At 32.5% G+C, this 25,647-nt stretch overlaps 1 long non-coding RNA gene across 1 annotated transcript; it reads right to left on the bottom strand.

The window, feature by feature from the left end:
- Positions 1-9,620: 9,620 nt before the first annotated feature.
- On the bottom strand, positions 9,621-25,404 carry LOC145277661 (uncharacterized). The gene is made up of 2 exons (XR_013868191.1): positions 24,653-25,404; positions 9,621-15,672 (listed from the first exon to the last, which is right to left on the bottom strand). It is a non-coding gene; the product is annotated as an uncharacterized LOC145277661 (long non-coding RNA).
- Positions 25,405-25,647: the final 243 nt, after the last annotated feature.

The raw sequence follows: 25,647 nt of genomic DNA, 5'->3' as shown, positions 1-25,647 counted from the left end.
ACCATCCGATTTTTAACTTGAATGGCTACCAAAATTTATGGATTTGAGATTAAAAAGTAAAATTCAAATGAGGATCAGTTTCATTGGGTAATGTATTAAGGGACACTTGAATGAATTCACCGGACAATGAAATCAATGAATATTGCATTCCATTTTTCAATCTGTGTTCATTTTGTGAGTCACTGAAGAGTTGGGATGGATTTTAATAGCCTTTTCTAAACAGTAAAGGTCGATCCATGTCAATAAAACCATGGTACATTTCTGAAGTATGTAAAGTACAGTTTTTAAATAAATAATCTGTGTATACAGCAGAACCCCAGGATACAGCATAAAAAATTAATAACAAAGTACAGTACAGTATATAATAAACATGTATATAATCAAATAACGTTATAAATAACACCGTGAAGCAGAGCAAATACCGTAACCAGAGACCGGAAAAACATCATATTCCACATCGTAAACTGAAAAAAACGTATCCTACGGCCATATGGGGTTCTACTCTGTGTGTGTGTGTGTGTGTGTGTGTGTGTGTGTGTGTGTGTGTGTGTGTGTGTGTGTGTGTGTGTGTGGAGATAGATAGGGGAAGGGAGAGTTCCTGAATGCTGTTTTCACCATTCTTCTTTCACAAACTTCCATTTTACATTTACTTAATAGTGTGAGTCTTGCTACAGCAAAGACAAAAAAAAATAACGTCTATAATTCATGCCACAGTACACGCTATGTTCTTTACCAACGTTTTAACAGCTTCTTTAGAGAACTGTATGTATGCAGCTCACACATGTGGAAAAGCATTGAAGTGGCTGATAGAGATGGACAGAAGTTTGGGAAAGGGATGATACAAAAGCAGGCGTGAAGATGGAGAAAGAACGAACAATAAAAGGACCGCCATAACCGTCTCATTTTTTTTTTTTTTTTCACATCAACAAATAGGACAAACGTGCTACTTCAGCTCGTGTCCGTTTCCATAACTAAGATAAGATATAAAGATTTATCTGCAAACTCTAGAAAAAATAAAAAATAAAAACACATGTTTAATTATTATATATATTACAAGCGGGAAAACTTAGTGTTCCCCCGGAGTTGATTGAGAACCCCTGTGTCCTCCTGCTCCACCCATGATATATTACTTCTTTTTTTTTTTTTTTTGCTTCTTATATTAAACTAGCCTGGGTGCCTGGCGTTGCCCGGGTGTTTGGAGGTGTGTGTTGAGCAAAAAAAAAAAAAAAAGTAGTAGGCAGGTAGACTCGAACCCGTATCACGAAAGAGGGAAAATGGAAAAAAAATGTGACGTCTTTGCCGTTGCGTGCATCACCAAACCGAAAGTGGCGTAGGTTTAAATAAGGGCTAGTCAATCGAAAAGAGGGGATGACTTTGGAAACTGCCCAATTAAGGGTGAAGGAATTAATGTTTTTAGCCAATTTTTCAATGTTTGTCGTCCAAAGGATCGAGCTTCAAAACGACACCGATTACATATGAAAATCCGTCACTTCTGTCGAAAGTTTTAGGCAGATATACCTACATACATACATACATACATACATACATTTAAACAGACAAGTGAGATTTATATAATAGATTTTTGTGGTGGTGTCCATTGATATATTCAGCATTGATTGACTCACAGAATTATTCTTTTTTTGTTGTTGTGTTGTTTGTTTTGTTTTTTTGTATTTTTTTTTTTTTTTTGTATTAATGTGTCACCACTCATCAAGGCCGATAAGGCACTCGAAGTAAAATAAGCTTGTCAGGAGGGCAATGAAACAACAATGTGAGGTCATTTTCACAACTTAAGATGAGAACAGTAGTCTGAAGAATCGAAATAATATGAATAACCGATCCTCATCTAAAAAATTTAGAAACGTAATAATAAGAGGATGACTAACAATGGTTGAAACTAGAGAGAATTTAAGTATTTTAGAAGACTGCCCAACAAGAATTTAACATTGGACTTGAACACAACCATTCTGTAGTCAGTTGAGAAGCAGCCCTGTGGTATTGTGTTACACAGATGGATAGTTCTTGGAAAGAAACTTAGCTTATGGAAGTTCCGTTTGGTTTTAACTATACAAGGGAAGAAAGGGAAATAAGTAAAGTGACATTTCTTCTAAAGATCCTAGCGCGTTTCGATCAATCTCAGTGGAATGATTCACAGATAGACGAATTTTAATCTGATCTCATATTTTTTTTTAAATTAATAGATGACATCAAAGTACTCTTTTCAGTTATACTAGCGGGGGGTGCCCGGCGTTGCCCGGGTGTTTGGAGGTGTGTGTGGTTTTGGGTAAATCAAAACTCCGGGAGGGGGGGGGCGGTAAAATAAAAATAAAATTTTTGGTAGGTTAGTATGAGGATCGAACCCGAACCCTTGAGGCAAAGTTGGAAATTAAAGTGAAAAAAAAAATCGTGTGACATTAACCAGTGGGCCACCATGACAAACTAACGATGTCATGTTTGAATTTGAGTAATAAAAACAGAATTGACACGTCGCCGCCGTAAAACTTAACTCTACTAATGAGGTCATAGAAGTAGCGGACTAAACTTTGCTCTGGTTCTGTGTGACCTCATTGAAAATGAGTTCAAATAATAGAAGGAGCGGACTTTACTTTTGCTGCGGGGCAGCTTTTGGGTTTGTTTACCCAACTTTGACTGTTTTTTTCACCAAGATGTTGGGGAGGGGGAAACCAGCTCCCCATTTTCCAAATTGAATAGTAATTGTCTGATATATGGAGTTTGGCCCCACATTGATCAAAGCTGATTGCTTCTGGACGTTTCCCAGTGCGATTGCCGATGCTGCCTTAGCTTTGAATTAGTTTCGCTTTTTATACAAAAAAGCTGAACGAACACAAGACGGGCTGAAATAGCAATAATTTTGTAAAAATCAACGTAAATAAATCTATACGCTACGCGGTTTCCTAATTCCTAGATATTATTATATAGAATCTATATACACAGTTTTAAGCGATAGTAACGAACCCGGGAGCGTGTGCGAGAAAAGCCTTTTGAAGACATACACGAAATGGTCACACACATTTTGCCTTTTATATATATAGATTTTCTTTTTCTGGTAATATGTAGCAATATTTAAATGCAGCTGCATAAAAATAAGGTTGGAATTGGAAATTTCTACATATGGTTAAAATTAAATAGAGTGGAAATTTCCACTAGAAGTAGAGGAAATTACATCATAGAAAGGGAGTCGCTAGTGAGACGTGGCGAATAAGTTAATCAAATCTTTTTTTACTGAACTGTACGAGATAACGATAGAAAGAGTAGTCAGATTTTTGGATAGCTTCTTCCTTTTCCATAGGAGGAGGGTTTTGGGTGTATTAAAAATAAAACCCCACAAGAAATTGTGAAATTCGAAAAGATTTCGTGCTGTTCTTTATTAAAAAAATGTGCAGTACCGCTGTTATTAAAAAGAAAAAGACAGCAACTATGAGAAAGAAGAGAAAAACGAACTGCTGTTGTGTGTCATTTAAACAGCAAGATTCCAACCACTTGCTTGAAAAAAACGACATCTGAAAATTCTGCTGGGATTGAAGAATCGATTTTTATGGTGCTACATAAAAATCGCCTTTAAATGTTGCATACGACGATGGTGATGATTCATGGGGTGTATAAATTAAGAAATATGAGTTTAAAGACTGAATGAATTCCATTCCATGAACAACGCTTCTTTCCTAGAACTGCCTGCCTGTGGAACTCTGTCCCATTGGCCTGCTTTCCAGTTGACTACAATATGCTCGTCATCAAGTTCAATGTAAACAAGTTCTTGTTAAGCCATTCCCTTAAATAATAGACACAATTATCACCATTAACAATTACTATGTTGTTGTCTTGGTGACTATCGTATATTGATTAACCTTTATCCTCAAGTGGTCTTTGGGCCTTGATAAGTGGTGACTCTCTTGTAGAAAAAAGTGCTTCAGGTCAATTTGTACAAGTGGTGAACTGTTCATAGGTTGTTTATCTTGTTGAATCGTCATCAGTTACAATCAACTAATATAGACGATTACAATAGACATTTAGTTCTTTGTTCATCCTTTCAAACATCAAGACAGATGTAGGTAGAAAGAAACAGAGAGAGCATGCTATCCATACTGCGACATTTTTAAACGTCTTCCCTTATTCGCTTCTGACTGAAAACTGACTAAAACTTTCACCTAAGCTCATTAAACATGTCACGTGACTCATGTGTTCCTTACTTCTGTTCCTCTGCTCTCACACATGTCAAATTTGACTTACTGATCTTTGTAACTCTTACTTCCTTTAATGTAACTAAGCTCATTAAATATGTATATAGCATTATTTACCTTCTTGCCAGGAGATACGACACAAGGTCAGGCAGTGACATGTAGAGAACTTTTCCAGGGCAAGTGCTCAAATGAAAAAAAAAAACACTGTCTCGGTGGGGCATAGGCCTATAATACATTCCTATGACATTACATCCCGAACGGACAGACAGCGATACACCGCAAATATAGTATAGATTTTTCTATCATAATCTTTCTGTTGTTATCAATGCTTACAATCTTATTACAATCCGTTTTTATTCCAATATATATTAATATAATTCCAATTTTATTATATATATTAATATAGTCTACTTTATAGAGGATGTTTTTTTAGAGGCGGCAAACTTTAAATTGACAGCTCTATTTTCTTTAATGGCCGATTTGGCAACTATCGGTTATTTTTTTAGTTCAGCTTGGTTTGGCAACTCATCATGTGGTTCCTGCAGAATCGAGCCACATGCCACACAGCGCACAACATGATCAATTTACTAAGAGAAACATTTGATGAACAAATAATTTCAAGAAATGGACCTGTCAAGTGGCCATCTTGTTCATGCAATTTAGACCCATTAGAATATTTTCTTTGGGGACATGTAAAGTTCCATGTCTGTGCTGATAAACCAGACACAATAGACCTCTTGGAAGACAGTATTTGATGCACTGTTGCCAAAATACAGTCTAATTTAACGTGTAGAATTTGTAAAAGGTGTGCCTCTAGATTATGCCAGATATGTGCAAGCCAAAGGGGGCCATATGCCCGAAATTTTATTTAAATTATAAATTCCAAAAATTAATCTTTGGAATAAACCACATATTTGTATAATAAAAATATTTTTCTGTGATTTATTTTAATTTAAAGTTCGCCGCCTTTAAAAAATTAAAAAAAAAAAAAAAAAAAAAAAACCCTTTACTTCACCTGTTAATTTCTCCATCTTTCAAGAAATGTGTAAACAAGATACCATTTCATATATGCCAACTCGCTCCCACTCATGGCAACACAGTTATGTGCATATATTCATCATCAGAAGATGTAAATAAAGTTTCATCTCGAGATGAGATCACGCACATGAGCGATTATCTCCCTTGTTTTCAGGTCGTCTTTTACTGACGTTCATTGCAAATCCGAAATTGAATCGCATTTCTTTTCCATTATCTGGGTTAGATAAAATACTCTTTCCATATTCGTTTGGCTTTCACAATCTGACCTTGGAAGAAAGCAATTTTATACGAAATCAGTTTTGTTATTTTTCGTGCTAATACATTTTTTTTTTCATTCGTAGTGGCTGAAACACCAATCAATGCCAAGGTGATAGATATTACAACTATAATCTTCCAACCAACATCCTTATCACTTTCGAATATTAACTTTCTCTAATTTGATAAATTAAAAAAACAAATATACTATAAGCCATAGCCCTCGTCTTCCTTCTTCCCCCTTTTTTCTCTACACTGCCTCTATGTACGTTTTCTCTTCCTTTCTTTCTCTTTTTTTCTTATGATTTGGTTGAAAGAAAAAAACTACATAAAGTAAGAATATAATTAAGTTTGGTTTTAAAAGAAAATAAGGCCTGATGAAACTGTCTCTCTAAATGAGGTACAGCAGAAACATGTATGCATATACGTAGCCAATAATGTTTATATAAATAAGCACACACACATATATATAAGAGAGAGAGAGAGAGAGAGAGAGAGAGAGAGAGAGAGAGAGAGAGATGTTATTTCATTTGCTTTTGTTTTTGTGATACGTTTTGAATGAATTTAATTATTTATACGAAAGTGCATTTTTACCTAAATGCGAGTTGGGAATAATTTTCCTGTTGACCAATTTGGTACCCCAAAATGGGGAGCGGCATATATATTGTTCTTAAAATATAATTATCCACTGACATGCGTTTCGTCATCTAAATTGGACACCACAAATAAACATTTTTTTTTTTAGTGAAAGCCATTTGTAAAAATGTAGTTGATACTGTGAAACCCAAACTTTTACAATAGTTATTCCTTTAAAAACGGAAACTTCATTTTAATTGGATCTCAGAGTTACATGTGGTTGATTGAGTATTAGGAAAAATAAATAATAATTAAACAACAATCCAGGGGTCACTGCTGAAAATTAGAATATCTGATAGTAAAACTACATCATGCTTTTGATGCAGAAAATATAGAATTATTACTTTTTAATGGAAATCATTCCAGGCAAGGTGTGAAGCCAACAAGGAATTAACAAGCACAAAAGATGATTATTGAAAAGACAGGAGATGACCTTAATCTTGAAAAGACCAAAATTATAGGAAGAAAAAAAAAACAATCAGTAGGAAGAAAGTTCCACAACCCTGCAGTTTTTGGGAATAAAAAGATGTATTACAATGAGATATCAAAACAGTGAACTGATGAAGGCTACTAGACCAAGGAATTAAACGAGATGGAACAAAGGAAGCCGGGAATAGATCAAACAATTCTGAGAAACACGTGCCATAATAGTATTTATTGAAAAGACTGAGACTAGCAACATCACGTCTGCAAGAGAGCAGTTGCAGTGAAGAAGAAAGGGTGGGAGTTAATCAATACGTTTCTGCATCTTATCAAAAACCTCAAATGGGACAAAGATTCACCAGCCCAAATATGACAATATTCCATACATTGTCTTATAGTAGACTTGAAGAAATAGAGAGTAGCATCAGGTGTAAGAAAGTGTTTAGAGCGATTTTTTGTGTGTATTAAAAACCATTATACATCTTGATAATATACATGTGTCATGGTTAGTGCTGTATAAATATTATACAACACGTGAATCTGAAAGAAAATGGCAATTAAGGAAAAGTTAAGTACAATAACCTTTATTGGCGCTTCTACACTATCATAACGAAATTTCAGAAATCATAACACTGAATTTCACATGAAAACAATGGTATCTAGGTATTCCTCATATTTTTAAGATGATTATATCCAAAATTACGAAAATCGATAAGGTAGAAAATTATTTATTAAAGTTAAAATAGAAAATAGAATTTAAAGAAAATGATCGTATTTGCTTATGTAAGACACAGGAGAGTTCAAAAGGGAGGTAATTTTCCGTTTTGATTTATTTTATAAAAACAAGATGGCCGCAATTTTTCAGCTGCTTACACGATTAAAGTTATATTAATTTATTTATTGCGGACTATTATTCTCATCTTTATTAGTTGTTGTTTCACAACGTTTCAGCCAACTATTCCTCTGGCCTTTGTCAGGTGGTAATCGCAATGGATAGGAACTTCGAATCTCCTAACTGCATTCTCAGTAATCACTGCCATCCATAGTTGTTGTCATCTTACCACGTTTTGGGCCAAGTAAGCCTTTGGCCGGCTTTGGGTAGGATTGAAACCGCTATCTTCAGACAATGCTCATCTGGAACCGTAGAGATTCAATGTCTCTATCAATTGCACCACAGGCCCCGATTAAAATTGTTTTGTTTTTTTTAATAATTCAGTAATAGTCAGGTAATTTTGACTCCATAATTCGGAAGCTAACATTGTAATTTAATAGAATTGACAAAAAAAAAAAAATCAGTAGAAACCATTGGTTTTTATCTGAAAACTCCATTTATTGACTACAAAATTTCGTTCTGATAGTGCAGAAGCGTCCATTTATTTTATTGACATTTTTTGGAGGACAAACAGAGAAAAACGATTAAGAAAGAAATCTAATATTTGATGATACATGAAAGGAAAAACTAAGAAATGAAATGTAAAAAATGATTGAAAATCAACTGATTTAGTAAAATTTCTCAAAATATGGTTGTTGTTTTGAACTAACAGCTTAAAAAGAGAAAACAAGTATCTAATATGATTTTGCTATGTTGTAAGTTACTTGTTTCGTTAGTAAAATTGATAAAATAAGTAATTTTAAATTCTGGTGCTTATCCAGTTTAACCCCAATATTAAAAACTGTTTGTAAAAAAAAAAAAAAATGAATAAACAAAATGGCACAAACATTTTATCATGTACTTTATGTGTTAGGTTTTAAAAAGACAGTACACTAAAAAAATTCGCAAATTCATCAAGTATTTATTTTTTAAAATAAGAAAAAACACATTTTAATAGTAAAACGTCTTGTCCGCCATCTTCTGCTAACATTAAGAGCAATGTCCAAAAACACAGTCATCATAATAATACCGGCTAGAAATTGTCAACCAATCAAATTTGATTTTATTTTATAAAAATAAAAATACTGAATCAATTTGCATAAATTTTGGTGCACAGACGTTCTTTTTTTTTAACTTAACAGATAGATACTAAGGTTTTTGTGCAATTATAATTTTTTTAGTATTAGGATAAAATAAAATCAATTAGATACTGATAGAAACATATCCAATAAATGTTACCAATCATTTAAAAATGTAATTTGTTTAATTTTCAATTTTTGAGTGATTATCGAGGGTCAACATGGCTGCAATGAAATCACCATTTTTTTGTCATTCTAACTCAAGAGACTGGATACTACTTTTGTTTCAAAGTAAATAAACACTTTAAAATAAATTAAAGCACAAAAAAAAAACTTATTCAGGTAAATAGAAAAGTGACTTATCTTGCCTTTGGTAACATTTATTTGTTGTATATTTGTTTATTTTTCCCCCACTCTTTTTTTTCTTTTTTGCTTTCTTTGCTCTTGTTAAAAACGCCCATAATTTTCCTAATGAAGAAGCTTAACTTTATTTCATTTTTATATGTCTAATAATGTAACAGAGTGTGTATGGGCACTTGCAAAAATATCATTAGAAGGCAAAGGATAGCTGGCCAGCGAAAAATTAGCATCAGCAACCATTAAAGCACATATGCAAATTAGCAAGTGCACGTGAGCTTGCATCACAACAAAAGCAAAGAAAATTACGGCACCGAGTGAGATGGACATGTAAACACGAGGGCAAGAAAGTGCTCGCGTGAGGTGGCAGAGACTTTTAAAAAGATTATGTGAAATATAATGAAATGCATTGTTTTGGAAGAACCACGTATAAATGCATTTCCTGTGCAATTTAAAAACTGCAGAGTCGGATTTTTATATCTTTCTTTTGTTTGTTTGTTCTTGTGACAGCACCCACATTACAATAATTATGCATAATTCAGATCAGAGTCTGCTTATAAATAAATTCCAAGAAATGTATAAAATATTTGTATTTGTATGAATTTCAAATTTTAAGTTTCCACCCCGTTTATTATTGCTATTTGCTGTGGAAAAAAAAAAAAACAAAAAACAAAAAAAACATTAAAAAAAAAAAAAACATTAAAAAAAAAAAACATTAAAAAAAAAATAAATAAATAAATAAATAAAAAAAAAAAAACAGAATTTGTTTTTCCAGAGTTTATTAAACTGATTTCAAACAAGAAGATGATTGTATTGTTTTGATTGTTCGGCCAATTATTCTCATCTTGGTTGGTATTGGCACAATGTTTCGCTGGTTGAAACTTACGACTTTTGTTAGGTGTAAACTCCATATTTTCTTTATTTTCTATTTTTTTACAACTAAGGAAGAGGAGGTTTGCTTTGTATTTCAAGAAATCGGACCTTGTGTTGGAGGGTGTGTCCATAAATTATAAAAAAGAAGTCGATTTTCAGCAGAGGTCACTAGGGTACTTTTCAAAACTTTCCTATGATTCAATTTTTAACTGAATTCTCCCACTAATTGTCACTATCATTGAAAATTTTTTTTACAAAATCATGGATAGACATATTACACGTTTTCGTTTTTTTTTTGTTTTTTTTTTCTAGAAAACAGTGTAAGGGAGACAACTCTAAAAAAAATAATAAACGAAACAAAGAAACCTTTTTTAATTATGTCTTGTTTTTTCTCTTATTTTCCCCATATAAATTTATAATGAAAATGACTGTTACACCTGAAGCATCGAAAACGTTATTTAATTACTTCAAGTAATAAAAATGTGCGCTATAATCATATTCACACGCCGGTTCTCATTAGATCAATAATAAAGTTAAGCAACGTTCAGTTTGACCAGCACCGAACGGGTGACTATTCAGAAATATTAGGCGATGTATGTATTTAGCTATGTAGGTATGTATAATACATCAGGATATTGAACGCCCATGTCTTTCACAGTTCCAAATCACCTTTGACCAAGGTATATCACCTGTTAACCTCGTTCTGATATTCCAGACGGTTACCATAAAAAGGGTAGATTGAGCTCCTCAGCCACCATCTAAACAATTCATTTAAGAGAAGGAAACTGTTGAAAACACATACTGGGTAGAGGAAGTCCACTGCCTCCCATAAGGCAATCTCCTGGTAATAGTGTCTCAAACAAAACATCTGCTTCCATTTAATTATGTTAAGAATTCGTCCAGTAATACCATAGGATTTGATTTTCATGAGAAGATCATTGTGCTATACCCTGTCAAAAGCCTTAGATATGTCTAGTGCTACTGTCCTAGCCTCCCCTACTTTATTCAGTGCATGGTATACATTCAGAGATTACAGTTAGGATATCTGCAGTAGAACAGCGTTTGCCTAAACCATACTGTTGGTCAGACAAAAGTTTAGTAGCTGTGAGGTGGTGGACTATAGCTTTGTTAATTATGGAGTCAAATATTTTGGCAAAAAGAAAGGAGGCTAATGGGGCAATAACTTAATGGGTCAGTTCTTTCACCAAAATTCTTGTAAACTGGTATCACAGAAGCAATTTTCAAGCAGTTAGGAAAACAAGATTCATTAAGGCATTTGCTGAAAAGCAACCTCAGCAGAGCATTTTTTTTAATAGTACAGCTGGGATAAGATCAGGAACACATGCTTCTGAGGTGTCTACGTTTTTTATGATATCATACACTTGAAAAGGAGTTATTTTCAGATTATCTAGTGCGGTTTCTGTCCCCAGAGGAAAATCTGAGAGGGAGTGCACGTGATAAAGCTGGGTCCAAAGTAGAGTTGGAGGCAAACCAACGGGCAAGTAGATAAGCCTTCTTGTTTGCCATGCAAACAACTTCAAGATTGCTGGATAGTAGGGGATTGTTGATTACCCATTATTTACTACATTATTACAGATTTTCCCAAAATCACGAGTTCCTAATTTCTGCGCTCCAATGCATTTTCTGGTGGTTTTGGTATATTCTCTCTTGACTATTGACTATTTCCATCTTACAATTACTTCTAGCTTCTATATACTTTTGTCTATTTGCACTGGATTTATGTCAGGAAAGTCTGCGGTATGCATGTTGCTTTTGAGAAATGAAAGCTGCGCAAGTAGAAGTGAACCACTGGAGAGAGTGGGATTTGCTATAGAACTTACATCTGGGAACACGTGCTTCAATTGCTGCTTTGAATCATTCAGTGGTCTCATTTACGCACTGTTCAGTTATTTCCCCATGGAGTGTCTCTGATGGCATCCCAGTCAGCTTTATTATAGTACTTTGCCATTGTCGTAGAACTCTCACTTTTTTATTCGTTGTTAGATAAAGGTTCATTTTCCCATTTATGGTACTGGTCCAGAACCTGACCCATGCTGATATCTTCCGGCAGTTTATTGCTGGAAAAGTTGCTGGAAAAAGCCGACGTGAACACTGGCAGATGATAAATTCAAAACGCTAAAAGATAAAACTTTAACACAAGAAGATAAGACTTACTTTAAGTTTAATTATATGAAAGAAAAAATTATTTTTCAAGAAAAGTATATTTAAAAAATTTTTTCGACAAATATTTCAGAGGTGATTTTTTTTTGTTTTTTTTTTAAGGTGAAAGCATAAAAACAACAACAAACAAAAAAATCAAATGTTTTTGTTTTGCATGAAAAGTATTTAAGATTTTTTTTTTTTTTTTCAGGAAAAATATTTAAGAATTTTTGTTTTTTGTAAGAAGTTTCAATAAAGGTTTTTTTCTTCTTTTTTTTTTTTTTTAAGTTTTTTTCCTCATGGAAACAGTTATGATCAAAAGCAATTTTATTTTAAAGTGATTTTTTTTTTTGTTAACAAAAACATTGTCTGCCAACAACTGATTAACTAATCACATTGGTTTATTCCAGTTGGTCTTCCGGTAACATACTGTAAACTGCTAGAAGATGTCAACGAAACCTTTAGTCAGATTCTCGACCACTATCCTTTTTACTATCTAAAAGAGGAGTCAAATTTATTTCTTCTCTAATATGCATTTGCAAATGTGTCAGTACAATTGATTTGTTCAACGATCCTAGTCTCCAACGATTCTAACCATTATAACCATCATTGTGCAATTGTTTCGATCTCTCTTGCACTCTTGTTCTTCTTTTACGCACTTTATGTCAGTTTGTCTGAAGAGATCAAGGAGCTCAATCCTCGATCTAACACTTGATTCCATTAAGATTTAATTTTGTATCCAAGTGTTCTTTTAAGGATAGATGTTGTCTTTTTATGGCTGCTACTTGTATTTCGTTAGAGCTTGGTCTTCCAGGGATTGTATCCAAATATTTCTTAAAATTTTTTTTTTTTTTCATAAGGCCAGTTGCCCCTACAACATTCGGTACAATGTTTTTTTAGAGACCATGTCATTTTAAAATTAGTTTTCAGGTCCTGATATTTTGCTATCTTTTTCTGTTTGCCTCTATTAAGGCCAGAGCCATTTGGAACGTTTACATCAATAGTGCAGTCAATTTACATTTACATCAATAGTGCAGTCCTTTTAGGTTTGTTCCATATAACAATGTCTAGCTTGATGGTCTTTCATGTATCAGCTGGTAGTCATAGAAGACTGTCACCTTTCTGATCGTGACAGGATCAGTGGCATAGTGGATAAAGTACTTATTAACATTCAGTTGTAAAAGTTACAAACCTGGAGGTTGAAGGTTAAATTCTTCAATTATTCAGGCCCTGTACCCAGTCATGGCTTACAGAACAACAGTCTGTTATTCCTGTGGGTACTTGTACAGTTTAATGAAGACATTAAAAAATAAAAATATTGAAAAAAGGTTATATTGTACGTATCCGTTTTGGACTGAAGATCTCTGAAAAAAAAATTTCATTTAATTTGATCGAGTAGTTTTTTTTTTACAGCAGAAAAACACATTCTTCTGAGAGCGTGTTGAAGTCAGCCATTATGGAATTTGTTAAACACACCATGGGGAGATAACTCTAGTTAAAGCGTCAACATTCCCGCCCCATCTTTAATACTAGCTTTTTTTCCTAAAAATCGAACCTTTTGCTCGGTATCATAAATTGTTTTTTCGCTGTAAAAAAAAAAACAAAAAAAACCCTACTTGATGAAATTAAGCGAAATTTTTTTCTGAGAACTTCGTTCCATAACGGATACGTGCAATATAACCTTTATTCGATATTTTCATTTTTTAATAAGGTCTTGATTAAACTATACAAGTACCCTCCTGTGGATTAACTAAAGGGTTTTGTTAGGGCTGCTACAGCTTGGTCTTCCAGGGATTGTATTTAGGTATTCTTTTTTAATTTTTTTTTTTTATATTTAGCCACAACCGGTATATGTATTTCTTTAATAGACAATGTTTTGAAGTCATTCTTGAGGTCTTGTTATTTTGTCAACCTTTTGCCTTGTGTGTTTGCATATGTCTTAACAAATTTGATTTTCTCGAAAAAGAAGATTGACATATGTCACAAACATGTGGAGTCTCTCCCGTATGAATTCGCAAATGGCTTGATAAACTCGATTTGTATCTGAAAGATGAGCCACACACTTCACAAGAAAATGGATTTTCGCCAGAGTGAATCCGAGAGTGGATGGACAAATCCGACTTTCTTGTAAAAGAAGATTTGCACACATCACAAGAATACGGATTCGAACCCGTATGAATTCGCAGATGGATCGACAAATGTGATTTCCTTGCGAAAGACAATCCACATATCTCACAAGAAAATGGCTTCTCTCCACTGTGAATCCGCAAGTGCATCGACAAATCATCTTTTCTCGAGAACGAATATTCACATATTTCACAAAAATACGGTTTCTCTCCACTGTGAATCCGCAGATGACTCACCAACTGCGATTTTCTCGAAAAAGAACACTCACATATCTCACATAAGAATGGTTTCTCCCCGCTGTGAGTTCGCATATGACTCAGCAAATTTGATTTCTGCCTGAAGAAAGTGGCGCATACTCCGCAAGAATACGATTTCTCGCCAGTATGGGTTTCGAGGTGCCTCGACAAATGCGCTTTCCTGGAAAAAGAAGATTTGCATATTTTACAAAGATACGGCGTCGTTTTTTTCTTATTTTTATCAATTTTATCACCATTTTGTTTCAGCTCAAGATGGGGCATCCTACTGGATGCTGGAAACTCACTCGCTATCTCAGACATTCCAACCGAGATATGCTATCTTTTTTTAAGATTCTAACTGTCCCTTTAAGTGCAATTATTTACATCTCTCTTGCACTTGGTTCACAACAAATTCGATTTCTGGCTAAAAGAAGAAATGCATACTTTACAAAAAGTAGGGTTTCTCTTCTGGGCTTTATTTTGTTTTTGTTTTTTAACATATGTTTGTGCATCTTTTCTCCTGTTGCAGTTCATAGAATAAGAAGACATTTTATCACAATTGTTTTTCAAATTTTTCTAAAGTCTGAACCTTAGTATATTTAAGAGTCAAAATAGAATTGCACATTAACTTTGCAGACCAAGAAGAAAAACTGAAGCTATTATGCAATTATATATTAAAATGAAATTCAAAAGGACGATATTTGTTATAATGCCGCCTTTTTTAAAATGATTTGTTTTAAGTCGTAATATCATTATATGCCTTATTTGTTTTTACAAATTTGTATTTTCTTTGTTGTGAGAATAAAAAAATACAAGATATTTTATTCAAAGTAGAATTTCAAAGAAAACCTGAAAATCCACGATTATATTTATGTACATCTGACTTTTAATTGTTAAATTGCACCAACTTTAATTGGTTCAAAATGTTCAAATTTTCAGCATTTTTTGAAGTATCTCTCAGTATTTTTGTCTGTCATCTGACTACATTTAATCACTTAGACATAGAATATGTGAAATTTGGGAAGAATGATTCCTTTCTTCTGACGATTTTCCTTATATACACGTTGGTCTTTTCCGATGATTCTGTCAGCAAAACCAATTCTTCTTCTCACTTAGCACTCCGTTTATTTCTCCAATTTTCATGAAACGCAAAAAATGTTTTCACAAATTTGCACCAATTTTTCATTAAACCAAAACAAAACGTCATGTTTTAGCTACAAAAAAGATGGACTCACTTTCACAAAAATATGGTTTCTCTCTTCTCAGACTTGTTAGCTTCGGATAATTCACACAAAGAAATTTTTTAAATATTTCTTTTGCTAAAAACATTTTCATATTTCAAGATATTGCAATAATGACGATATATTCAAAGCCAATAATGAGAATTTAAGCTCCAATTTGTTCTTTTGGTGTAGAATCTGCAAATATAAAATGAAATCGTAAACATACATTTCAAGAAATTATATTGTTGCAATATTTTTTATATAATGACGATATGATTAAAGAAAATTAGAAGGTTCTACTCATAGAAGGTTCTACTCATAGGACTGACCTATCAAATGGAGCCATATTTTGCCAGCAACTAATCAGAAACTGGAATTGCTCCATAAAATATTGGATCTTTTAGAATTCCCGCACATAATTTTTCGTATTTACACAAGAAATATCTTTGCTCTTTGTCTGCAAAATTTTAAAGTTCAAGAATTATACAGATCAGCTAGCTACCGAAAACTCTTTTTCATTTCCAGGACCTATACAGATTTGATACCCATCAGAAACTCTTCTGAAATGAAACATGTCTTTCAATTCAAAAGATATTATATTAACGTTTTATACATGACTAGCCTGGGTGCCTGGTGTTGCCCGGGTGTTTGGGGGGCGGGGGGGGGGGAGGCTTAAGCAAAAAAAACTGGTAGTAGGCAGGCAGGCTCGAATCCGTGCCATGAAGGTGAAAAAGAAAGTGAAAGAAAATCTGACATCTTAGCCAATGTCTTCATGACATGGCCGGAAGTCAAAAGCATTGAAATTAACCAAAGTCAATCCAACGGTGACAATGACTTGCTAAAATGTTGGTGAAAAAAAAAAAAAAAAAAAAAAAAAAAAAAAATCGAACCTCCCTTATACAAAACGGCTGAATTTAGGATGAAGGAATTAATATTTTTGGCCAATTTTTTATATTTGTCGTCTGATACGTTGAGCTCCAAAATGATACAGATCTTGTCAGAATCCATCGCCTCTGTCAAAAGTTTTTGCAAGGCATACAAACAAATATACATACATTTAAACAGATAGGTGAGACTTCTATTTTAGAAAATCATTAATTAGTCTTCTCGTCTAATTGTTTAATCTTTTTTTATTCAAACCACCAAAAGGATTTAGCGAAAGGCAATATGATCCATATTGTTTGAGAAAAGTAATTTGATTAAATTAAAACATAATTCCAAGTTGATTTTGTAGCCAAATGGGAATTGTTTTGATTCGCAAGATTTTGAAAAAAAAAAAAAAAAAAAAATGATCTGATTCAAATAGAATTTAACTTTCGACATTTTGTTTTTCTTCCATAAGAATAGACTTGAGTCTGTTATCACTCTCACTCTTTTCATTTGATAAAATTTCTACAAGTTCAAACAAAAAAAAATGTTCCATCTCATTTAAAGATATCTTCACATTAAACATTCAAATTACTACAATTTATCTTGTAAAGCAATATCCTGACTGCAGAAAATTTCTCATTTTTAAATAGAAAAATGCAAAAAGTAAAACATTACAAATGCCATTGAAAAAGTAAGCCCCAAAAAACTTAAGATGAACATTTCTCAAAATGGTAAAATACAATATTGGTAATTCCATGTCAAATCAGCCAGAAATGAATCATTTTGAAACCCATGTCCGCATATTTTGTTGAAACAAGCAACACAAATGGACATCATAAAAATTAAGAAATCCTGAAAATTTGAGTATGTAACTCCAAGCGGTTGCCAATTTATAGCATTCTCCATTTTGTGTAAATTGTGTGAGATGTCGCCTGGGCAACATTTTAATAATTACACTTTCTTGAATATTTTTAGCTTAAAACATCGATCATAAAAATTCATTCAGATAGTTTTTTTGACCGGAGGAATCCAAAAGTGGCATCAGATTTGCTCAGAAATTAAGCATTCTATATGATTTTATGAGATTTTGAAATTTTTTAAATGTTCACCAATATAGGGAAAAATTCAATATGGCTGATATGGTAGCAATCTTATTTTTTTTCTTTCTTGTGGACATTTATGCAGACACTAGACATTTTTGGTCCAGTTACACTTCATGCCACTGGACCAAAAATGGTAAAAACTTCTTATTTTGTTCACTTACGGTGCCTATTCAAAGTTATGTTTTTTTTTCGAGATTTCAAAAATACCCTATCGAGGGAAGCAACTAGTTTGGTTATGTGAGATGAAGTTGAAAATAACATGTAAATATATATAAAATTAATATTGAAACAAGTTTTAGGGTGTTTCCTCATTATTAGAGGGAAATTAAAAAAAAAAAAAAAAATCAAAATATTAAATTTCAAATAAAACCAATGGTATTTGCTAAATTGTCATGTAGCAATAATGAATATATCCAAAAATTTAGAAAAATGATAATGTAGAAAATTTATTAGTGAAAATAGTTTTTGAAGAAAATTAGCGAAAATCGAGTTTTGCTAAAAAATAATTAGGTAGGGGAGTTTGCATCGTAACAAATGAGGCAATTACTTCCTGAAAACTTAAAATCTTAGGCCAATTTAGCAAAACTCAATTTTCATAAATTGTCTTCGAAAAATGTTATCATTAATAATTAATTTTCTACCCTTTTTTTTGTAATTTTTGGATATTTTCATTACTGTGACATGACAATTAAGTAGATACCATTGATTTTACTTGAAATTCAATATTTTGATTTTTGAATTTCGCTATTATAATGAAGAAGCAACAGTTTTAAAAAATAAAAGTTAAGCAGGTTAGGAGTTTGTTTGAATTCATATTTACTAGTTTTCTTTTGAGAAGATTACATTTTTGACATTCAGAATTGGAAGTAGTTTGCAGTGGTTGAGTTACTCTTGAGTAAGGGCGGGCTGGATAGGAAATTTTAACAATTTTGGGGGCTTCTGGGAAGGAAATATTCTAGATGTGTTTAATTTCGTTATTTCTTTCTTTCTTCTATGCTTCACAGAATCTTGAGTAAGCAGAATGTTCGCGTTGGCAGTTTACGCATTTCAGTTGTTGGCAGGTAGCTTCGTAGTGGTCAGATCCATCCATTCCACAATTTTTACATATTTTCCTTCTGTTATACCAGTTCTCGTAGTGTCCAAACTTTTGGCAGTTGTAACATCTAAGTGGATTAGGGATATAAATTTCCATTTTAGTTATTTGTACCCGATCTTGATTTTGGTTGGAGGTTTGGGAGAGTTAAATGTGAGGATGTGTTAGTTTTTATTTCTTGATCGTTTTTCTTTATAGTGACTCTTTACTTCTTTAACAAGCTGTTTTATTTTTAGTTTTGTTTGATTTTATCTATTGTACAATCATCCCTCTGATGTATTGAGAGATTTATGGGATATGGTTTTATTTTTATGTTGTGTAGTGTGGTAGTTCTTAGCAATATTTCTGCATACTTCTTGTTTTTAACTATTGTTATGAGTTATTTTGATTGATTTTAGAGCCACGTTCGCTGTGAGATATTTTTCTATTATGAAGAGTGAGAGTTTGGTGTTGGGTTTGTCATCCACCGACTCAAGAACTATGTATGTTGGATGGTAAGTGGTTATTTCCTCCATTTCGCTATCTGTGTCTATACATATCAGATTCTGGATATGGTCTTTACTATATTTCATGACTTTACTTGCAATGGATTTGTTGTTGAGTGCCATATGTAATTTTTGTTTGTGTTTCATTGGCTATGCTCCCCACTCACCTCAGAGCTCCATGATGGGATGCACTTAGGGGCAAACCCATTCACCTAGCAACATCAGGGCGACACAGCCAATATACTCATGCTGATGATAATTTAAGATTCTATCTCTGGGTTTTCGTTCCCAAGATAATTACTCATCTGGAGACAGAAAAAAGTATGCATCCTTCCTATAGCCATTGTCCTGATTCAGATTTTGTATATTTCAGAAAGGGCTAACATGATTAGCCGACTGATCAGATCGGGCCTCTCCGACCGCCCATCTAGCACAGTAAGGGCCAAAGTGAAGTGTTGCGAGCCACATGATCTTTTTAGTTACCAGATCATGGGCTGCTCAGTCACCAGGATCCTGTTCTTGAAGAAAACAGATAGCCTTAATGAAGAAGGAGGGGGGGGGGCTGATGCTGGTGAGGGGGGGGGGGTCAGTGTCAGTCAGTGTATTCTAATGCTCCACTGACAGGGCCTCACAGGTTTGTATAGCAGTATGGACCTATTTATAGGATTTCATTATCAGTTCCTTAAATCTGTCTTTATAGATCTTTGTAGATATTTCTAAATTTGACTTTTTGATTGCATATGTTTGGTTTGTCATCACGTTTGATTTCTCAGCATTAGAAAAACTCATGCAAGTTATTATAACAATCATAGCTACTGAATAACGATAGAATATTTACTTTTTCAAGTCCGTTTCTATTTAACCCATAGTTGGAACCCTAACATGTACTACCAATCCGGGTCAGAGTGGATCTAGGAACAATGGCAATTAAGAGGTGGCTCCATTCTCTCCAAAGCTTGAAAGCTGGGGCCTCACCATCGGATATAGTTTAAGGTCGTACCCAGAACCTTGTTTCGATGGATAAATAATGCATACAGACATATATCAGCAAGTTGAAATGCAAACTGTTCATTTCAACTTGCCAACATATTTCCATTTCTTTTGTGCATGTCCAAATTCAATTCATTTCTTCAAGTCATTTAATATTAAACCTTTTTTATCTATCTTTCGATAGCTGCATTGGTAGGGAACATGCCTGGACTGCTATTTTGGTTTCAGTTTTAGCTGATGATACTCAATATTTTCTTTTTTTAAACTTTTGAAATCAGTACTATATATTAGGTACATAATATTCAACAGAAAATTGACTCTGGAATAATAAATACGAAATCTACATGAATTAAAATATATTTAAACGTATTTTACGACCTAGTAAGGATGAACCCCCACCCCCAGCTAGTTTAATAAAATATACTTTTTACCTTAAACTTTTATTTAATGTTTTTTTTTTATTTTATTTATTTGGAGCTTGTCTAGAATTTCTCCCCCATGAAAAAACAAAAATAAAAAAAATATGATGTACATATCCTTGATGAAACGAAAATATCATATTCCAAAAATTATGTACGTGTTATCCACTAGTTTTATTTTTATAAAGAAAATCATTTTTAAGCGCATTTGAGTTTTTCTAATGCCCCCACTCCTCATGTTAAGAAGGGCTTTCAAAAATCTCCAAAGTTTGAATTATTTGACGCTATATCCTTTGGTTCTTTATACTGTTTCCCAGATGGCATTGTGACATCATCGCTTATAATTTAAAAGCCATAAAATTTTATTTTCTGTTTTAAAAATACTTGGACAATTTACCTGATTTTTGTGTGTGATATTTCCTTTCGGTTGCAGGAGGATGTTATGTAACTATTCTGTACTTACACGTAAGAATCTAATAAACAAAAGATGCCATAAAAATTGAATTTAACTTGAAAATTCTATCTAAGGTCTGTATTCCTCATAAGCAGCTTTCTTTTCGTCATGGGTACGTACATCAGAAAAATTTTTCTTTATTTTTTTTATGAGAAGGAATTCTAGACAAGCACAATTCATTTTATCATTTTAAAAACCATAAATTGTATCAGGGCTGTAATATTATTAAGTTTCACCCAGGTAATTTGTATTATAATTTACACCAAATAGTTCAACATTTATAAACTTCTGAAACATTAACTTTAATAGATGTAAAAAGAAAGACAAAAATATAAATAAAAATGATCAAATGTTGAGAGCTTCTTTTTTTGGATAGTCGTGAAAAGTTACCTCCCCTTATTTATTCGGCAATATCAATTTCTCCTTGTTTATCTGAAAAGTCTACGATAGTTTACCACCAATGTTGTTGGCCAGGTGTGCCTAATTTGTTCATAATGTAATTTTATATTTTGTGCAAATAAATATTTCAATGTTGTTGCATACTAATTGTTTTGACGTGGCTGTCCCAATTTAATTATCAGTTATTTCTATTATTTTATTAACATATTGAGAATTTAACTCAAAGTTTTAATTAAATACAACTACTTTGTCCATCATTTTTAACATTATTATGTTTTACAAACATTTTAATTTCGGGTTATTGTAAAGTTTATCAATGAATATACAAATGTTTGCAATTAGTTTCGACTCACATTGCAGCTATATTTTGAAATCGCTTCAGACAAGGCATGAAACCACTTGATGTAAGGAGCTATAAAAAAAATAATAATAACCATACTTCAACAATAAGTGTTAGATGTTTAAAATTAGACACCGCCAAAAATGGCCGAAAAATCAAGTTGTTTTTTAAAACGAAATTACATTTATTAAAATCCATTATTTCTGAGTAACTTTTTTTTTCCAGAAAGATAAAACCCTGAATTTTATCATATAGAAAGCAGAATAATGTAAAACATTTTCTACTATTTTTAATTAAATTTTAAATGTTAAATTTTCCCAAAAAGTTAACAATTGACATTTTTTGTCTTGCACAAAAAACGTATATAAATAGTTAAAAAAAAAAAAAAAAAAAAGAAGGTTTTTGAAAGAATTAATTTGTTTATTTCTTGTCTAACTAAGATTTAGGGTGATTTTCTATGAGAATATGCAAAAATATAATATAAGTACCTGGACTTCAAATAATTCCACTTATTCATATAGGCAACCAGTTACTTTGCGTCGATTTGAGACAATGTTTACATTTGTAGTTGATAAAAAGCAAACCATGGAAGACCAAACAGGCCAAAAAAAAACTTATTTTTCAGTGACGAAAATTTCAATGTATTATTACGCTGAGGCTGGCCAGTACCAGATGGGTGACCATTCGTATGAGTTTGGTTTTTAATGTGTATGTGTGTGAGGGTCAGGTTCCCCAAAATGGGGGGGGGGGACAATTTAAAGCAGAATAAAAAAAAAAGTGGGGTCCACCGTAGTCGAAAAGCGGCAAACGTTTTCAAACAGGGTCGAGAAAATGATATTTTTAACACAAAGGGCACAATATTTATCAATGTTTTTTTTTTATCGATTCTTCAAAGCATTACCTGTTTAATAATGGTCATGCATTATTCGGCTCGCTAAAAAAAAATTGTTAATTTATTTATCAAAGATTTTAAAATGTTTTTTTTTTCGTATAAATATTAAAAAAAATTTTTTTTTGTTTTGCTTAACTTAAACTAATTATTTTACTCAACATATTCACTGAATTTCACACTTCAAAACTCAACAGCGGAATAATTAAACACGATCGAATTTCTGATATTCAGACGTCAAAATAAGGTATGCAAACAAGTTTGTTTGTTTTTTAAATCTATAATCCTGTCCCTTACAACAAGACAATATGTTTTGCTCAGTTTCAGATGATTATTTTAAGCATATTTGGAACCCCCTCAAAACAAGGGGGGGGGGTGCAAGCAAAAAAATATATATATATATATATAAATATCGTTTATGAAAAATAAGTACACTGTAATAAAGTTCCTTTTTCTCTTAATAATCGCTGAAAATTTCGTATTGATTGGATAATTACCTAATTTTTGGTAGATTTTTAAAAAGACGGTCCGTCAAAAAGTACTTAAAATTTTACGATATGTTTTTTTTTATTCAATTGTAAGGTTAAAGTATAGAATAGGTACAAAACACCCTCCCTCTCCATGTTAAAAATGGCTTTTTAAATAATAACGTTATTATTTCAATAAGTGCACTAGTACCAAGTTTTCATACAAAAAGAAAGTCACTTAATTTGATCAATTAGCCTTTTTTGTTATTATTTTTACACAGGAAAATTAAATTTTGATGAGATCTTGTTTTTCGTATATGAGGAGGGGTGCCAGGGGAGATCACTGCTTAAAGTTTGTCAAAATTTGACGAGATTATTTTGAAACATGGGCAGAAAAAATACCTAGATAAATATTTTAGTTTTTTTTTTTTTTCATAATCTTTTTCTTTTTTTTTTTTTATCCTTTTTCATTGTGTTCTTTGTTAATCACTTTTTCGTTTAAAGGCACACCTCTCCTCGTCCCCGGAAATAGGTAAATGGCGACGATACGATCGATCTCATTAAAATTTGATTTTACTCTGTAAAAAAAAAAAAAAACCTACTTGATCAAATAAACTAATTTTTTTTTTTTTTTTTTGGTACTCATTTGCACTTATTGATCCGTGCTGAAATAATAACGTTATTATTTAAAAAGCCATTCTTAACATGGGAAGGGAGGGTGGTTTGTACCTATTATGTACTTTAACCTTATAATTGAATAAATAAAAAAAAAATTAAAAAACATAATAAAACTTTAATTAAACTTGGAAATACGATTTAAAAAAATAGCGCGGATCAGTAAGTGCATTAGCACCTTTTTTTTTAATGAAAACTTTATTCCATAATTAGTACGTACAATATAACTTTTTTCTCCATATTTTCATATTTTTAATGTCTTGATTAAACTGCACAAGTACTAATTTTTTTCTGCTGGTATGATGGTTAAGTCTGTAATCTATGATAATCGTTGGGAAATTCTGTTTAAAAAGGTGAAAAAAAACATTTTTAGGGGGACACTCTCGTATAGGTCCGCCCTTTATTATTAACTTGTTAGGTGAAAGTATAGAATAGTTACAAAACACCCTTCCCTCCGCATCTTAAGAATGGCTTTTTAAATAACATCATTATTTCAGCACGGTACAATAAGTGCACCCTTTATTTAATCGACGGAGGTAACATTCCGCTAGCCATACAATTGCGAATTATTTAGGACTTCTATCCGGTCATGGCTGACGGAACGAGAGCATGCTACCCCCGTGAATTAAATAAAGGGTTCTTTTAGAAATTTCGTGCAGATAATTCCCGAGTTCGACAAGATACACAAGAAATGGGTAGGAGGTTACATCGATCGAAACGTTGTTAAAATGACACTCAAGAGTCCGAAATAATACGAAGATATATTTTATAACTCCATTCGAAAAATTATTAATCAGTTGATTTTAAATGTACGGAAATCCGGGAATTAAGATACGATAGAAATAAATTACATTGAATTGTGATGAAATTCTTTTCGCGGGATACATCAAAACATTTATACAACGAAAAGTTTTCATAAAATCGAACTTTAAATTTAGTCGTAAAATGATCATAATAAAAAAAAGTTTTCGTAACTAGCAATTGGGCTTACCTTTATGTATTTATTTCGTTATATTACTTGCTTTCTTTGCCAAAAAGAAATTCATAAAAGGATCAAGTATTAATAAACTAAAGATATTTGAAGTTAACTTTCGCCAACAACTTTATTTATTTATTTTTTTTTTTTTTTTTTATCAACGAAATGGAAGAGTTAACAAGGGAGATAATTCGGAATAAAGTTAACCATAAAAAAGTAATAACTATATTGATCTCCCTTTCACGGCGAGATGATGTGACACAAAGGCCGAAACGTGGGATTTTGAAGAGCCAGCGTTATAGACGAACGGCACATTGGCTTTAGCACTGTCGGCATTCCCGGTAGGAGCGCATCAGGCGATAACAAATGAACTAATCTCTTCTTAAAGAGAGAAGTTATTTATCGATGCCTCGCGTCGTCCTCAGGGTTGTCAGACCATAAAAATGTTTGAGAAAAAAAAATCTTTCAAAAAAAAAAAAGGCTAAATTGAGAATTGTAGCCAAGAAACATTTATATTTGTTCCATTGTGCTTCTTTACTGCTTGTGTAGATTGGTGATGTTTTCAGCTGACGCATTTTAAGTGAAAACGTTACGTTTTTACGTGTCCTGTTAAAATTAGTATAAATTAACAGAAATTGTTTTTGACGACCTTTGAAGGTTTTCGTGTATTCTGAAAAATATCGCATGTATAATTGTCACCTACAAATAGTTTATTGTGTGTAATAGCGTTATGCTTTCCGGCGGCAAGCCAAACAAAGTATGCGCATGCGTTGTTTTGCTTATGGCGACGATAGAAAAACATTATTACGTACTTACGTGCCATGCCGAAAGCAGTAGAAATTCCAAAAAAATATGAAAAATGGTTCAGTAGAAAATAATTATTGGAAAGAAAATTTACTACAGACATAAGAACATAATAAATTTATTTAAATAACATATTTTTTGTAGAATTAATTTATGAGAATAAAATTTAAATATAATGTAAATTTATATAGATAGCAATGATTGTT

The sequence above is a fragment of the Euprymna scolopes genome, chromosome 6 (assembly GCF_053919585.1).
Source record: "Euprymna scolopes isolate OS-2025 chromosome 6, ASM5391958v1, whole genome shotgun sequence".
Lineage (NCBI taxonomy): Eukaryota > Metazoa > Mollusca > Cephalopoda > Sepiida > Sepiolidae > Euprymna > Euprymna scolopes.
This window is presented reverse-complemented; position numbering and strand designations above follow the sequence as displayed.